The sequence below is a fragment of the Falco biarmicus genome, chromosome W (assembly GCF_023638135.1).
Source record: "Falco biarmicus isolate bFalBia1 chromosome W, bFalBia1.pri, whole genome shotgun sequence".
NCBI lineage: Eukaryota > Metazoa > Chordata > Aves > Falconiformes > Falconidae > Falco > Falco biarmicus.
Genome location: NC_079310.1, coordinates 22,596,309 through 22,613,868, shown reverse-complemented (window position 1 = coordinate 22,613,868; position 17,560 = coordinate 22,596,309).

The following is a 17,560-nucleotide window of genomic DNA, read 5'->3' as shown; positions in this document are numbered from 1 at the left end:
GAAAAGGTCAGAAAGAGTACTGGGATAAGTGGATCCATAATATTGCCATGCTTGCCTGAAAGGGATGGCAGATCAATTGCCACAGGGGGAGCAAGTGACAGTCTAAAAGACTGACATAGGTTTTCTGAGTCTCTTGCTTTGTATTTATTGTGTTGTCCTGGTTTCAGCTGGGATAGAGTTAACTTTCTTCTTAGTAGCTAGTACAGTGCTGTGTTTTGGCTCTGATGTGAGAACAATGTTGATAATGCGCTGAGTTTTTTAGTTGTTGCTGGGTGGTGTTTATACTAAATCAAGGACTTTTCAGTTTCCTGGGCCCTGTCAGAAAGAGGGCTGGAGGGGCATGGAAAACTGGGAGGGGACACAGCCAGGACTGGTGACCCAAACTAGCCAAAGAGGTATTCCATGCCATATGACGTCATGCTCAGTATATAAACTGGGGGAAGAAGAAGGAAGAGGGGGACACCCGGCATTATGGCGTTTGTCTTCCCTAGTAACCATTACGCATGATGAAGCCCTGCTGCCCTGGGGATGGCCGAATACCTGCCTGCTGAGGGAAAGTAGTGAATGAATTCCTTGCTTTGCTTTGCTTGCACATGTGGCTTTTGCTTTACCTATTAAATTGTTCTTATCTCAACCCTCAAGTTGTACATTCCGATTCTTCTCCCCATCCCTCTGGGTGAGGGGGAGTGAGCAAGCAGCTGCGTGGTGCTTGGTTGCTGGCTGGGGTTAAACCACTTGGTTGCCACAGTGCAAAAGACAATATAATTGGATATAATCACATTTACTCGTGTCCCAGTGGCTTCACTCATGAATGTTTAGTGTAGACATGCCCCTAGGAAGTGAAGGCAAGCATAGCATTTGAGACAAACATGCTATTCCAGGTGTCCCTAACATGGGGCTAAGCATGCAGCTGCAAAGAAACAAGTTCTTGCTGTTCTAGCCTGAATGGAAAAGCTCACCTGTACCTTTGTAAAGGTGCAGGGAACATAGGCATTGGGAATGCTTTTTTCCCTTCTGTTACATGGTACTATTTTGCAGTCAGATGACTAGACACACATCCCACTTCAACACAGCATGTGATGAAAATGGGATTAAACCAGGCATGTTCTGCATCCATGTGTGAGTATGGCCTTGAGAACCAGCAGCACGGAGGTGAGAGGAGTGCATATGCTGTAAATCATCCTGCTTATAAGGGAAAGAAGGTGCCAGTGACACCTTTGAACCTGAGGTCGGAATTAATTACTTGTGAAGCTTACTGAGGAAATTCTTAAATCTCCTCTGGCAGCCTGGAAGGACCTTTAGGCCAACTGAATTGGAATGGTAGTTTTGTGCTGTGCAGTGTGCAGCATTGTAACTGTCCTGGGATAGATGATGAATTGGAATATAGAATCCCACCAGTGGCTCCCACACAGTTCTCAAACTTGTGGAGAACAAAGGCCCTGGGTGTATTGGTGATGTCTCCAACAGCTATCCAGAGGTAAGAGAATGTGGAAAATTGCCTTGGAGATCTCAGTCATAAATTTTGTCTATGGTGTACTTGTCTGTTCTAAGCTGTTCAGCCTTTGGTAGGAATAGAGGGTTACCATTCTCTTCTGGGCAATATCCACTCATTTGAATGCAAATATGGGGCTCCTTATCTTTTATCTAATGATGGTGAATCCATGGCACCAGTTTATGGCAGAAGGCTTTGAGTCTAACCTTCTCTATCCAAAAGTCCTTTGTCTAGCGCTGGTTGCCCCACAGACTGCACGGTCCCATCAGTCCAAGCTTGTTTTTCAGGCATGGTGCACGTGGTTGGCCAAGGATGAAGCAGATGCAACAGCAAAAATTCTGAAAAAGTCTTCATCCTTATCATCCTCTTCAGACAAACAGATGACCACTAGTGTGGGAGGTGATTCACTTGGGAGGTCCTCCAACAGTAGCTGCTGCAGCTGTGGAGTCCTCCCTGTAGCATTTTGAGGAACTGATGCTGTGCTTCACATGTGAGGCCTTTACTGGTGTAGGTGCTAGTGAGACAGATGAAGGGGAGCTGGCTGATGTCATTGCGGCACCTTTCATAATTATCTTTGAAAGATCATGGTACCTGGGAGAGGTTCCTGAAGACTGGAAGAGAGCAGATGTCACTCCTATCTTCAAAAAAGGAAGTTCTAGGGAACTACAGGCTGGTCAGCCTCACCTCAGTCCCTGGGAAGATGATGGAGCAACTGATCCTGGAAGCCATTTCCAAACACATGAAGGACAGGAAGGTGATTGGGAGCAGCCAGCATGAATTTATGAAGGGGAAATTATGCTTAATTAACCTGATACCCTTCTACGAGGTCACTACCTTGGTGGATGAGGGGTGAGCAGTGGATGTTGTTTACCTCAACTTCAGTAAGACTTTTGACATTGCTTCCCATAACATCCTCATAGGCTGACAATGTATGAGTTAGATAAGTGGACAATGAGGTTCATTGAAAAATGATTGTATGGCTGGGCCCAGAGCATTGTGATAACAGCTTAAAGTCCAGGTAGAGGCAAGTTATTAGTGGTGTACCCCAGGGTTCAACACTGTGGTCAATACTGTTTAACCTCTTCATTAATGTTGCAACAGAGCAGAAACTCAGCAAGTTTGTTGAGGATATAAAACAGGGAGGAGCAGCTGATACACCAGATGATTGCGCTGCCATTCAGAGGGACAATAATTTGCCCTGGACTTCTGCTTATTTTGAGAATGTAATATTTTTTTTCCTCCCTACAACATTTTTTTGTCCTTTGTTGGAATAGGAGGTTCTACAGTCCTTACTTACTGAATAATGGTAATGTATTATGTGGAAACAAAGTATTTAAAAACTTTGGTTTCCAAACTGTCTCAAACTTTACAGCTCATACTTTCATGAGCCAAACAATGGAGTCATAACTAGTATGTCATTAATTTTATATAGATGAGATGTTATTTCTGAGAGTGGACAGTAGTCTGAAACCAAAGATCAAAGGAGGTTCACGCCATGGGAACCAAAATCTCATTGACAAAAGAGGCAGATATCAGAGACCTTTTCAGCTAACAAAAACTGAAAGTTTGCCACCTAGATTCAGTGTGCAAAACTCAAAATGGAAAGTCTGAGAACTGGAATCCAAGGGGAAAACCTAAGCTAAAATACTGCATAGCTACTGAATCACCAGCTTTACTCAGCTGTTGGTTTTGAATGATGTCCAGGATTTGGTTTGGCTCATTTATGATTGTATAACAATGAAGCAATGTAATATGAATGAAGTTAGGGAATTGTGTGAGTAAGGTGGATTGACCTTGGCTGGATACCAGGTGTCCACCAAGCTGCTCTATCACTCACCCTCATCAGCTGGACAAGGGGCAAAAAAATATGATGAAAGGCTCATGGGTTGAGATAAGGACAAGATCACTCAGCAGTTACCATCACAGGCAAAACAGACTCAACTTGGGGAAATTAATTTAATTAATCACCAATCAAATCAGAGCAAGACACTGAGAAATAAAAACAAAATCTTAAAATACCTTCCCCCCACCCCTCCCTTCTTCCAAGGCTCAACTTCATTCCCAGTTTCTCTACCTCCTCCCCCACCAAGCAGTGCAGGGGGACAGGGAATGAGGGTTGCAGTCAGTTCATCACACATTGTCTCTGCCACTCCTTCCTCCTCACACTCTTCCCTTGCTCTAGTGTGGGGTCCCTCCCACAGGTGACTGTCCTCCACAAACTTCTCCAATGTGGGTCCTTCCCATGGGGTGCAGTCCTTCAGGAATGAACTGCTCCAATGTGGGTCCCCCACAGGGTCACAAGTCCTGCTAGCAAACCTGCTCCAGCCTGGGTTCCTCTCCATGGGGACCCAGGTCCTGCCAGGTGCCTGCTCCAGCGCGGGCTCTGCACGGGGTCACAGCTTCCTTAGGGCATCCACCTGCTCTGGCACGGGGTCCTCCATGGGCTGCAGAGTGAATATCTGCTTGTGGAGGTTTGACCCCGGCTGGACACCAGGTGCCCACCAAAGCCACTCTATCACTCCCCTCCTTCTCAACCAAACAGGGGAGGGAAAACATAATGAAAGACTTGTGGGTCAAGATAAGGACAGGGACATCACTCAGAAATTATTGTCATGGGCAAAACAAACTGTACTTGGGTAAATTAGTTTAATTTATTACCGTTCATATCAGAGTGGGATAATAAGAATTAAGAATAAAAACTTAAAAACACCTTCCGCCCACCCCTGCCTTCTTCCCAGGCTCAACTTCACTCCTGATTTCTCTACTTCCTTCCCCCAAGTGGTGCAGGGGAATGGGGGTTGCAGCCAGTTCATCACATATTGTTTCTGTGATTCCTTCCTCCTCACACTCTTCCCCTGATCTTCACAGGATCCCTCCCATGGAAGACAGTCCTCCATGAACTTCTCCAATGTGGGTCCTTTCCATGGGCTGCAGTTCTTCATGAACTGCTCCAGCATGGGTCCCTTCCACAGGGTGCAGTCCTTCAGGAGCAGATTTCTCCAGTGGGTTCCCCACGGGGTCACAAGTCCTGCCAGCAAACCTAGCCACACAAACCCAATACAGTGATAATGAGAGAAGGGGTGTCCTAGTTTCAGCTGGGAGACAGTTAATTTTCTTCTTAGTAGCTGGTACAATGCTGTGTTTTGGATTTGCTGTGAGAACAATGCTGATAGGACACTGATATTTTTAGTTGTTGCTGGGTAATGTTTATACTAAGTCAAGGACTTTTCAGTTTCTCAGGCCTTGCCACAAAGAAGTCTGGAGGGGCAGAAGAAATTGGGAGGGGACACACCCAGGACAGCTGACCCAAACTAGCCAAAGAGGTATTCCACACCATGGGATGCCATGCTTGGTATATAAACTGGCAGGAGTTGGCTGGGGCCTGCTGATCATTGCTTGGGGACTGGCTGGGCATTGTTCAGCAGGTGGTGAGCAGTTGTATTGTGCATCACTTGTTTTCTTTCCTCCCTTCCCTTTGGATTTCATCCATCCCCCCTCTCCCTCCTTTTCATAACTGTTATTGTTATTATTTTTATTGTTCTTTCATATTTATTTTATTTAAATTATTAAATTGTTCTTATCTAAACCCTTGAGTTTTGCATGCCTTTCCGATTCTCCTCCCCACCCCTCTGGGTGAGGGGGGAATGAATGCTAAAGACAATGTATTTTGAATTAAGAAATTTAAAGTGCTGAAGCTGCTAAATGGCAGAACCAGGCCTCGACCCTTGTATAGCCCTAATTCAAGGCTGGTTTAAAACTCAGTCAAGTTAATCAGTAGAAGAACGGAGAAAAAATAGATGATCAATTTGCATACACAGGTGCTCTCAGAAATGCAGGGTTTTTTTAAAAAATTAGTATGTGTGAATAGGAATTGCTTGTTCAAAGACTAAGTGGGCTTGAAGGATTGTGTGAGTTAAAGCAGGCAAGAAAGATGATCATGGTCCGAGGAGGACCTTGGAACTGAGGCAGAGACTGGAACCGAATAGATGAATCAGCTGGGACAGTCTCAGGTGATGGATTCGCAGAACTGACAAGACCAAAGGAAACTTCTAAAAACTTCAGATGTTGACTAATGATTTGATAAGTGTATATAAGCTGTGCTGTATCCCTTTGTTCTCTGCCACTCACTGAGGTGGTGGCCCAACTCTGAGTTGTGATTAAAGCAAGCCTAGTGGCACCCACATCTGTGTAAATTTCTCCTTTAACAGTGAGTGAGTGGCTGCGTGGTACTTAATTACCAGCTAGGGTTAAACCACTACAGTCCTTTTTGGTGCCCAACGTGGGGCACGTAGGGTTGAGATAACAACAAATCCAGCCATACTGTGTTAGAACGAAATTATTGTTGGTATTCATTGGATTGGATTAATAATAATTGGCTACAATGCTGATTTCTCTGCTCTTGAAATTGCTGCCCATGGTCTCAGGGTTGTGTTATGTACTTTACTTGTAGTATGTGTTCTCTGTTGTGTTGTTTGTTTTCCTTTGGACCTGGGCTGAAGTTATCATACTGTTGTACTATATAGTACTGGTTTATGATATGATGGGCTTGCTGGTTAAAAACTAATCCAGTCTCTGTACTGGGTGTTGTTGTCACCCCTGTGGGTCAGGGGGCCCCTGGGGTGGGAATTCTCCTTTAACAGTGGGCGCATGACACTTCAGGTCATCAAGGAAGAGATGAACATATTGATGGGCTTGTTAATAAGGGGTAGACTAGACCACATACCCTATTGCATGGTTCATCCATGAATGTGAAACGTGCCATAATCAAACAAGCCAAGCGGTTAAAGCCTCTCTGGTATGGAGGATGATGGCTAAAATATAAATATGGAGAAGCCTGGCAGATTGACCATATCACATTCCCACAAACCCACCAAGGCAAGCAACATGTGCTTACAATGATGGAAGCAACCACCTGGAAACATACCCTGCGCCACATGCCAAAGCCCAAAACACTATCCTAGGCCTTGAAAGACAAGTCTTGTGGCGACATGGCACCCCAGAAAAAGTTGAACCAAACAACGGCACTCTTTTCGAAACAATCCCATAGACACCTGGGCCAATGAGCATGGCATTGACTGAGTATATCACATTTCCTATCATGCACCAGCCTCTGGGAAAACTGAATGATGTAACGGACTGTTAAAGACTACACTGAAAGCAATGGGTGGTGGAATGTTCAAACACTGGGATACACATATACCAAAGGGCACCTGGTTAGTCAACTCCAGAGGACCTGCCAGCTGAGCTGGACCTGCCCAATCAAAGCTTTTAGGTACTGTAGAAGGGAATAAAGTTCCTGTAGCGCACCTTAAAAATATGCTTGGGAAAACAGTCTGGGTCATTCCTGCTTCATACAAACGTAAACCCACTTGTAGGATTACTTTTGCTCAAGGACCTGGGTGCACTTGGTGGGCAATACAGGAAGATGGGGAAGTTCGATGTGTGCCTTGAGGGGATTTGATTTTGTGTGAAAATAGCCAATGAATTGAGTTGTGTGATGTTAATTGTTACATAATATTGTATATTGTCACTTCTGTATGCCTATTAGTACACTGGGCATTATGTGGCACCCATTTCTGCCACTTTGGATTTGAAGATGTGAACCTGACTGTAGAGAGCTTTATGGCAAGTGCTGGAGGCCATGATGCCTGTGAAGGACCTTGAAGGCTAAAGAAGAAAAGAAGTAAGATAAGGTTGGCAGAACGCCTGGAAGAAAAACAGGATATGAAGTGAGGCCGGAGCGGATGCGCGCTGCCACCTCTTATCAGCTGGCTGAGAACATGAAACTCGCAGAGATAAGAAAGAAGAGAGAAAAAAAAATGCAAGAAGTTCAGTGCATTTGTAGCTTAGTAATTAACCAATTATTTGTAGCCAGGAAGTGTGTGAACAGTATTGATTAACCAATGATATTTTAGTATGTTGCGCGTGAACAGTGAACGAGGATACATAAGCATGGGTTTTGGACTAATAAAAGGTCTTTTGGTCAGATTCAGGAGTCTGTGTCTTAATTTCCTCACCTGACTCCTTTTGAACTGCCACACCAATGAGGAATGACTGGTGAAACCAGGTCAGTGCAGCCGTAATAGAATCAGAACTGGCTTCAACATGCAACAACCCAACACCTTGTACCATCTTCCCTGCCCAGAAAGACTGTTATAACAGATGGAGCCCAAAGTCATGGACTAAACATACTCAACGGACTTTAGAGGGATGGTCCATAGACTAAGGGAATGATATCTGTGTATTTATGTTAAAGGACAGGAGAAGTGATTATGTATTGGAAAATGCATCATGGCATAAATGGTATGGAATAAGGGGTGGATACTGTCCTGGTTTCAGCTGGGAGTTAATTTTCTTCTTAGTAGCTGGTACAATGCTGTGTTTTGGATTTGCTGTGAGAACAATGCTGATAGGACACTGATATTTTTAGTTGTTGCTGGGTAGTGTTTATACTAAGTCAAGGACTTTTCAGTTTCTTGGGCCCTGCCAGCGAGGAGGCTGGAGTGGCAGAAGAAATTTTAAGGGGAAACACCCAGGACAGCTGGCCCAAACTAGCCAAAGAGGTATTCCACACCATGGGATGCCATGCTTGGTATATAAACTGGCGGGAGTTGGCTGGGGCCTGCCGATCATTGCTTGGGGACTGGCTGGGCATTGTTCAGCAGGTGGTGAACAGTTGTATTGTGCATCACTTGTTTTCTTTCCTCCCTTCCCTTTGGATTTCATCCGTCCCCCCTCTCCCTCCTTTTCATAACTGTTATTGTTATTATTTTTATTGTTCTTTCATATTTATTTTATGTAAATTGTTCTTATCTAAACCCTTGAGTTTTGCATGCCTTTCCCCCACCCCTCTGGGTGAGGGGGGAATGAGTGAGTGGCTACATGGCATTTAATTACCAGCCAGGGTTAAATCACAAGTTCACATTTCTTCATTGCTACAAAAGATGAATAAAGGTGATAGGGGTTGAAGAAAGGCTATGTGGAACTAGGAGGTGAGGAGAAAGGAATACCAGGAGGTGAGTGCCCAAGAGGCTTTGGAGCAGCGCTACTGGGAATTTCTCTAGTAAGTTCTGTGTTTGCAACTCCCTCATTCTTGTTTAAAGTTCTTGGTTGTAGTATCCAGACAGAAAAGAAAAATCAAAGAAGCCAGTGTTATTACTAAAGAAGCCTCGATTTCAGGTTGAAGTCATTTTGGTCCGATGAATAGTCTGTGGGTAGTTAGTGCCACATGGACTCTGAATAGAGCTAGGTGGGAATGAAGAAATGAGAATGAAGAGCATCACCAGCATTTGCTGCTGAGTAGGCGAGAAAGCAGAGATGAAATTTTCCTTTATGAGAAAGTAGCTGTTCAGATCTGTGAGGATAGTCACAAACCCTAAGATCTCATCTTGGTCATTCCTGTCAGACTTATTGTGATATTGTGTACTTGCTTCCCACCTCAAATTGTTGCAGAGCCATCTCCCTTTTCCTCTCAGTTGCAGTAGTGCTAGTGACGTACGGAATTAAACTCTATAACTCGAAAGTTATAAAGTAGGTATGTTTATTGCGCGCAGATGCACGGGGGATCGCTCCACCACAAGCGTGCATGCCCGAAGTGACCAACCATCTCACATTTATGCAATAAAACAAATGAATATTCAATTAATGCCTATACATATTTGTTACCTAAACCCGCTTACTCTCGCTTCGTATGTTAATTAGCTTATCAGTCCTTTGCCTGGAATGTGGTGGTCTTGCAGGTTTGTAGGCGATTCATGTCCTTGTGACCATCTGATCTTCTCCAGCAAGGAGACTTAGCACTCCCTCTAGATAACATTGGAATGTATCTCATCCTTTTCTCATCCTTTTTATAAATAGCCCCTTTGTTAGAGGAAGAAGGGTAGTCTCCTCCAAGCTGTGTGGCTATGTGACCAGACACCACACCCATGACCAGTCACCATACCCACATTCCTTGAGCAGACATATACAATCACAATCGATGTCCATTGTCCCTATTTCACACTATTTCTCCATATCACCAGTAAAGTGGAGGCAACAGGGCACTTGTCTTTGCTTCAGTTTTATCTGATGGGGCAATGCATTCCCCTCAACGGCAATGCTTGTTCCTCCAGACCAGAAGGGCAGTTCTCCTCTCTGAGATATTTTTGCATGCTGACTGCAGGCAGAGGCAGATGATACCATGCTCTCTATACTTGAATGCAGTTCACTGTTTTTCTTCACTGTGAAGTCTGAAGACTTATTACAAAAAAAAAAAAAAAAAAAAAGGAAAAAAAAGAGAGAAGTGGCAGCTTCAATTCACTTGTAGTTGCACAGATCTATCAGGGCTACTCCTCTAGGTGTTTCCAGATGAAACCATGACCATTTTTAGCAGTCATCCTATTTTCATGTGTTCTGAAGCTGGTAAGGTAAGGTAGAGTCAGTCTTCTGTTAGGCTGATGTATATGGTTAATGAACAAACAAATAAAAAAGAGTTTTTTCTGAGCTTTCTGTCATCATGCCTTTGGTGCTTGATTGATCATGCCTCAAAATTTTAAAATTTCAAATTTAGATTCTGAGCCTTCCAGGGCTTGCCTGTCTCAGAAATAACTAAGTCTGGCCCCTACACAACTGTAATGCTTGATTTGCAATAATTAAGCAAAAAATCTTTAAAATCAGTGACCAATTAAACAGTTTTTGTAGCATTAGTAAACCATTCAGGTGAGTATCAAAAGTATCTAATGTGGAAGTACTATGATTTGGAGTTATAGCTTGGATTTTTACCCTTGTGAGTGCATCTTTTCCTAAATGGGAATGAATTAAATACACTAATGATACTTTTATCTTCTTTGTGATCGTATGTGGTCTTCTTATTCCTTTAGTAAGGTGTAAGCTTTTAACTATTGCTGAACTTGCTAACTTTTTCTAGTGAGGTAAAAGGACCTTTTAGAAGAAAATACTAGCCTTGAGAACAGGATTTCTTTATTGGAGCTGAATTGCAGTTAGTCTAACTTGACTTAATATTGTACCTTTTATCAGATTTATTGAACAGTGAATAAGAGCATAAAAGAAATCTTTGAATCTGTCTATATGAGCTGGTACTGCTTAAATGTGCGGTGGGTTGTTGACCTTTTCAAAGAGATAGCCCTTGGCACACTCTGCTTTCAGTACAGTATATGTATGCCCTTGGGTTAACAAAATGCATGTAGAAAAAAGCCACTTTTGTAGTAATGGACATGAAAGTATGAAATACTATACATTTTAATCTGAAGTTAGTGCTGTGTAAAATCTTTATAATAACTTAGATCTCTAAGTGTTTTTGGAGTGACTAAAGAAGATCATAAAAAGGTGTACTTCAGAAATCTTTTTGTTTGTTTATTAGATATGAGAGATTGTTGTGGTTTATCCTGGCTGATAATTAAGTGCTATGCAGCCACTAGCTCACTCCCCCCTCACCCAGAGGGATAAGGAGGAGAATTGGAAAGGAATGTAAAATTCTAGGGTTGAGATAAGAACAATTTAATAGTTAAAAAAAATAAATGAACAACAATAATAATAACAATAATAGTTATAATGAAAAGGGGGGTGTGGGAAAATTACTCTTTTGGGGGGGAATTAGAGAAAACTGGGACCAGACACTGCTGACTGCAGGCAGAGGCAGATGATACCATGCTCTCTGTACTTGAATGCAGTTCACTGCAGACCAGACACTGCACCCATGACTAGTCACCATACCCACATTCCTTGAGCAGACATATACAATCACAGTCGGTGTCTATTGTCCCTATTTCACACTATTTCTCCATATCAACAGCACTGTACCAGCTACTAAGAAGAAAATTAACTCTATTCCAGCTGAAATCAGGACAGTGATTAACACAGAAAACATTCCAATTCTTGCTTAAAATGGTCCTCTGAGGATTTTGTAGCTGTGCAACAGTATGCATAAAAGCATCCCTGACAATGACCTTTTTTCCATACCTGCTATCAGTGAATATTTACAAGGTTCAGAATTCTTGAATATCAGTCAACTGTTTCAAAATCTAACTTGAAAAAAGATTTCTGTGTGGATTAGATGTGGTATCATAGATACTAAACATGACAATGATTTTTGAAAGATGAGGTTTTCTTTCACTAGATCACAGATTCATTTTCCATAAGTAAATGAATGTCCTTTGTTATAACAGAAAATTCACTTAATCTGCTCTTATGTTACAGATTCTGTGTTGTCTTTGACACCAGTTGCAGAGCCTCCATCCTTGGAAATATTCTAAATCCAACTGGATACAGTCTTGTGCAGCCTGCCGTGTAGAATCAAACTCTACAACTGGAGGAGAGTTATAAAGCAGGTATGTATATTGTGGCGCCGGGTGCAAGGGGTATCGCTCCTCCTAACTTGCACAGAGTTTTACTCACAATACATATTTATACAGTGAAGTTGGTTAGTTCTGCCTAAAGTCTACACCTACTAACTAATTATTGGTTAGTTGCTTTCTCACTTCAATTTAAAGCTACAGTCCATTTTAAATTCACTATGCATGCTCCCGGAGCAGGGGATCCATCCTCTTCAGGGGGGCCATTTGAGTAGAAGGTCGTGATCTCTCACTACCACAATTATTTTACCTTAGTATCCTTGAGTCTTATCACTTCAGTAGTTTGTTTTCTTTTAGCAGTTAGCACATCCTTGTCAGAAGGCTCCTTATTTACATTCTTGTTGAGCTCATCTACATCTGTACTAACTGTCCCTTCTTGAAGTGCTGAGTGGGCGGAGCTCCAGACCTTCTCTTGCAGACAGTGAGGCTCCTGCTTTCCTGTTGATGGTTCCTGTTATCTATGCAACTCCTGCTTGCAGCAGAGTTTTCGGTTTCTCGCTATATTTTCTTGCATCAAACCTGCTTTAGATGAACCTGCCTTGAGCAGAAGGTTGGACTAGATGATCTCCAGAGGTCCATTCCGGCCTCAACTATTTTGTGATTCTTCTTCATACCATTGAGATTCTGCTGGAGATGGGTTTTTGTAGACCATTGCCACGCTTTGTAAATGCTTCTCTCCTAGATTCTGCTAGGAGAAACTTTAAATGTTTTCATTTAAATTTAAAAAACCAGCTATTGTTACAGTTGAAATGAGTCTGTCAGAAGTACAAAGAAAATATATATATATATCTAAATTCAGAAAGCTTTTAGATTACTGAATCTGAACTTTGTTTTGTTTTGTTGGGGTTTTTTTCTATGTGGGTTTGGTGGTTTTTTTGATGCTTATTGGTGTTGTTTTCTTTGTTTTGTTTTGTTTTGTGAGGTTTTTTTGTTTGTATGGGTTTGGGTTTTTTTAAGACAAGTTTTACCAATAAGCCATACTGGCAAATCTCTTTTTTGTCACTGTTGTGGTTTATCCCCAGCCAGCAATTAAGCATATTGTCACTTTTGAGTGGCATTGTCACTCAATATTGTCACTTTTGAGAACCTTTTGATATACTTGTCATGGATGATGCACTTCACTCATAAAGAGAGAAGTAGTAATATGTTTATTGGTATAAAACAGCAATTTAACAAAGTTTAATAGTAAATGCGACAGTGGTTTAACAAGATTCAATGGCAAGGTACATGAGTATTTACTGCACAGAGGACAGGATCAGACAAAACTGTCAGGGAGACTCTCCCGCTGAGTCATGAGGTTCAGAAAGAACTTCCTTGCATTCTAAACTCCTTCTCAGAGTGGAGTTTAGGTGTGGCTAGATCCAGACTTAGTCCCAGACTTGGTCAACATTTTATATCTAAAGGATTATATATATATGTGCACAAGCAATCCTTTATACCACTTAGCTAAGATTTCAAAGTTTAGTATGCTATTAATTGTAGAGGAATGCAGCTGGGTTAATTAACATTGATAATATACAGCTGTGGGCTGACTTCAGGGTTGGCACGTTGGCTGATGTGGATAAGGTGCAGCTGTGGCTGGTTCCTGGGAAGTAGTTAAATAGCTCATAGGGGGATGGAAGAGGAGCAATCCATAAAGAGAGTTTAGGAAGGGGTAAAGGGAGGAAAGAAAGTACCTTGGATGAGGAGAGACAAGGAGAAGGTAGTAGAAGGACTGGCCTGAAGAGTATGAAGAAACAGCATGAACAGTAGATGGACCTTTCAGACCTTGTGGGGGATTGGTGGCCATGCTGGGGCAAGGTGTGCTAACTCTTTATTGATATTAACTTGGTATGTGATGGTAAAAGACCTTGTTGCAGCTGGTTAGTTTTGAGAGTGCTGTGATAATTAATGACTTACTGAAAACCTGTTGTGGTAAGGAATCTCAACCTCAAGGAGTAACCTTGGGAGGTGTCCCTACTCAAGGGGAGATCCTGGCATGCAGCCCACTGCTGTGCAGGAGAGCTCAGTGGGCCCTTGGCTGCCCACTATTTATAGAATAAGATAATTGACTCATGTTTGCATACTGACTAAAGAAGTTAGGTTTTTAGTTTTTTTGTTTTTTTTCAAACTTAGCCTGTGTGGGACCTTGACAAGCACTGTTAGGTGGGTGCGTTGTTCAGATTAGCCCTTGGGCATCATGTTGTTATCTGTCTTCCCTGAATTCACTTTGAGTCAGATACAGATGTCATGACCAGGATACATCCATCCTGACTGCCACAGATGGTTATCATTTGAGCATTGTCGCAGAAACAAAGATCAGGATGGGTGGGCGGGGGGGAGCACTCCCCTACTATAGTCAATACATCTTACCCTCACAGTGTGGTGGTATAGTAACCTCTTGCCTCTGTGCTGTAAATAGCATATTGATAGTTTATATGCTTACAGGTCCACAGTAAGTAGGTAGTCAAGCACTGCTACTTGTTATGTGCTAATTTGTATGGTTATTTGCTTCATGATGTACCAAATATTTATAAAGTAATAGATACATTAAAGTTAGTTAGTAATATCACAACTGGGGAAACATTAAATTATAAAGTCCCGTTGCTGTCGGTGACCATCCAAGAAGTTTCCCACCGACTGTGTTCTCCATCCTTCTTCGCTCTTTGAGACATGGTATATCTCTGATGTATCATGATGAACAGTGATTAGAGTTTTCTGTCCATTGTTTCAGATGTGCTCTAGCAGTTGACACAGATCATCGTGTTGCAGTAGTTTCTTCACCAATGTCAGATTCATTCCAATGGTGGTAGGCAATAAATCTTGACTCAATGTATAATTAGTTTGTAATAATTGACAAGATGTAACAGGCTGAATAATTAGTCGTGTGTGGAATCAGACTCCACGGTCTTATCAGATTGTAAAGTAGGTATGTTTCTTCAGCACTGGGCAGCAAGCATGGGGGGTGGGGTAGTCCCACCAAAGCTGTGTGTGCACCTGGGGCAGCAGCTTGCCTCAATTTATACAATCAAGTGTTGCATATACATAAGGTTTCCAAATATGCCTATATATATTCATAACCTAGTCCTGCTTCATATTAAAATTAGTTCCAAGAAGTCATTTCCATAAGTCCCTCCCAACTGCGCTTGCGTAGTGCCTCTTGATGGTGGTTGTGGGGATGAAGGCTTGGTAGTCTCCCTCGCTCTGAAGTTTTTACCTTCTCTCTTTGCGAAGACTCAGTTGTTCCTTGGTCTTTGTCCAAACTATAGATCTGGTTTTAGCTAGTTCTCATCAGGAACTGTCCTTCAGGAAGAACTGTAGACTCCTTGTTTCAGTTAATTTACACAATGGTTAATAAAACAAAGCATTATTTATCAACAATAATCTAGGTAATTGTTAAGCAATTAGATCTACTAAAATTTCTTTAACCCCTTCACTCAGCATCCTGTAATTTTAGTAATGTTACAAACAAAAATATTTGAGTGATTACTTGTAGATAACATTACTGTAGATAGGAATATAAAATTCCAAAGGGTTCTCATATAAACGCATCCTTTTCCAATAGATACAGTTTCAGGGGTTTCATCAGGAATGTAGTGGGTTTGCATGGCAAAGTTGTTTGGTGGTTGTTTGGGTTTTGGTTTTTTTTTTGGGGGGGGGGCTACAGGGGTGGCTTCTGTGTGAAGATGCCAGCAGTTTCCCCCATGTCCAATAGAGCCAATGCCAGCCAGCTCCAAGATGGACCTGCCGCTGGCCAAGGCCGAGCTAATCAGCAAAGGTGGTAGCACCTCTATGATAACATATTTGGGGGGGGGGGGGGGGAGGAAATCTGCACAAAAACACTGCAGCGGAAGAGAGGAGTGAGACTATGTGAGACCAAGAACTCTGCAGACACCAAGGTCAGTGAAGGAGTGGGAGGAGGTGCTCCAGGCACCGGGGCAGAGATTCATCTGCAGCCTGTGGTGAAGATCATGGTGAGGCTCAGTTTTAGAAAATTCCTTAGGGCCAAATCAATGTGCCTATTGTAAAGGAGAGGGACATTGGAAAAATGAGCCCCCCAAAAGAACAACTCCCCAAGGGGGCACGACCCCTGAAGCTGATCTGATTATGCTGGGCTTTTCAGATTCAGACTGAAGGGGATTGGGAGACAATATTAAATTTTTCCCAGCTGATTCCCTGGTTCCAGTTCAGCTGGGGAACAAAACTATTGATTCCCTGGTAGATACAGGAGTGACACATTCAGATATAATTAGCTGTAAGTGTCCTTTAAGTAATAGCCATAAGCTGATTGTGGAGGTCACAGGAAAGTGAGCTTTGAAACCATTTTTAAAACCAATGGAATGAAAAATCGGAAGTGAAACTGTAACTCACAAATTCCTCTATATGCTGGAATGCCCTTACCCCTCTTAGGGCAAGATCTGTTGTGTAAATTAATAGCACAGCTCTGTAACCCTCAAGGTAAAGAAGTTCTTCCTTATCAGATGGAATTTCCTGTGTTGCAATTTGTGCCTGTTGCCTATTGTCCTGTCACTGGGCACTACTGAAAAGAGCCTGGCCCCATCCTCTTGACACTTGCCCTTAAGATATTTGTAGACATTGATAATATCCCCTCTGTGTTCTCCAGGCGAAACAGGCCCAGCTCCCTCAGCCTTTCCTCATAAGGAAATGTTCCAGTCCCCTAATCATCTTCATAGCCCTCTGCTGGACCCTCTCCAGTAGTTCCCTGTCTCTCTTGAACTGGGGAGCCCAGAACTGGACACAGTACTCCAGATGCAGCCTCACCAGGGCAGAGTAGAGGTGGAGGATAACCTTCCTCAATCTGCTGGCCACGTTCCTCCTAATGCACCCCAGTCTCCCTGTGGCCAAGAAGGCCAATAGGGCACACTGCTGGCTCATGGGCAAATTGCTGTCCACCAGAACTCCCAGGGTCTTCTTTACAAAGCTGCCTTCCAGCAGGCCAACCGCTAGCCTGTACTGGTGCAGGACCTTACGCTTGCCTTTGTTGAACTTCATGAGGTTCCTCTCCACCCAACTCTCCAGCCTGTCCAGGTCTCGCTGAATGGCAGCGCAGCCTTCTGGTGTATCAGCCACTCCTGGTTTTGTATCATCAGCAAACTTGCTAAGGGTACACTCAGTCCCTCCATCCAGGTCATTGATGAACAAGTTGAACAGGACTGGACCCAGTACTGACCCCTGGGGAGCACCACTAGCTACAGGCCTCCAGCTAGACTCTGTGCTGTTGATCACAACTCTCTTGAATTTTAAAAAATAACTGTTTAAACCCTGTGTAATGTAGAACCATTCAAGAAGTAGATCTATTTTTGCCTCTAGGATTTTTTTAATGCTATTTCTTTTGTATTGAAAGGCAGTGCAGATTGAGACCATAAGTGTTATTAAAGCCTGATTTCTCAAGCTTTTTATTGTTTTGATATTAGCTTGATGTCTGTCAACAAGAGACTTTCAGTCGAGCTATTTTTATTGCTTTCTAAATTCAGATTAGGATTATTATTATTATTGTATGTGAAATATGGTAGGAGGTTGTCTAAATCTGAAGTAGCTACTCTGGGAACTTTCCAGAAGAAAAAATTTTGACAAAAGGTGTGCCATTGTATTGGTTGAGATTTTGATTTTGTATGAAATATTACTTTGGAGCTTGCACAGGCACTTGCAAAATGATACTGACTAGTAAAGGGAGATGGGGAAACTGTGGTGGAATGTGAGGGAGGTCGCATAAATATGT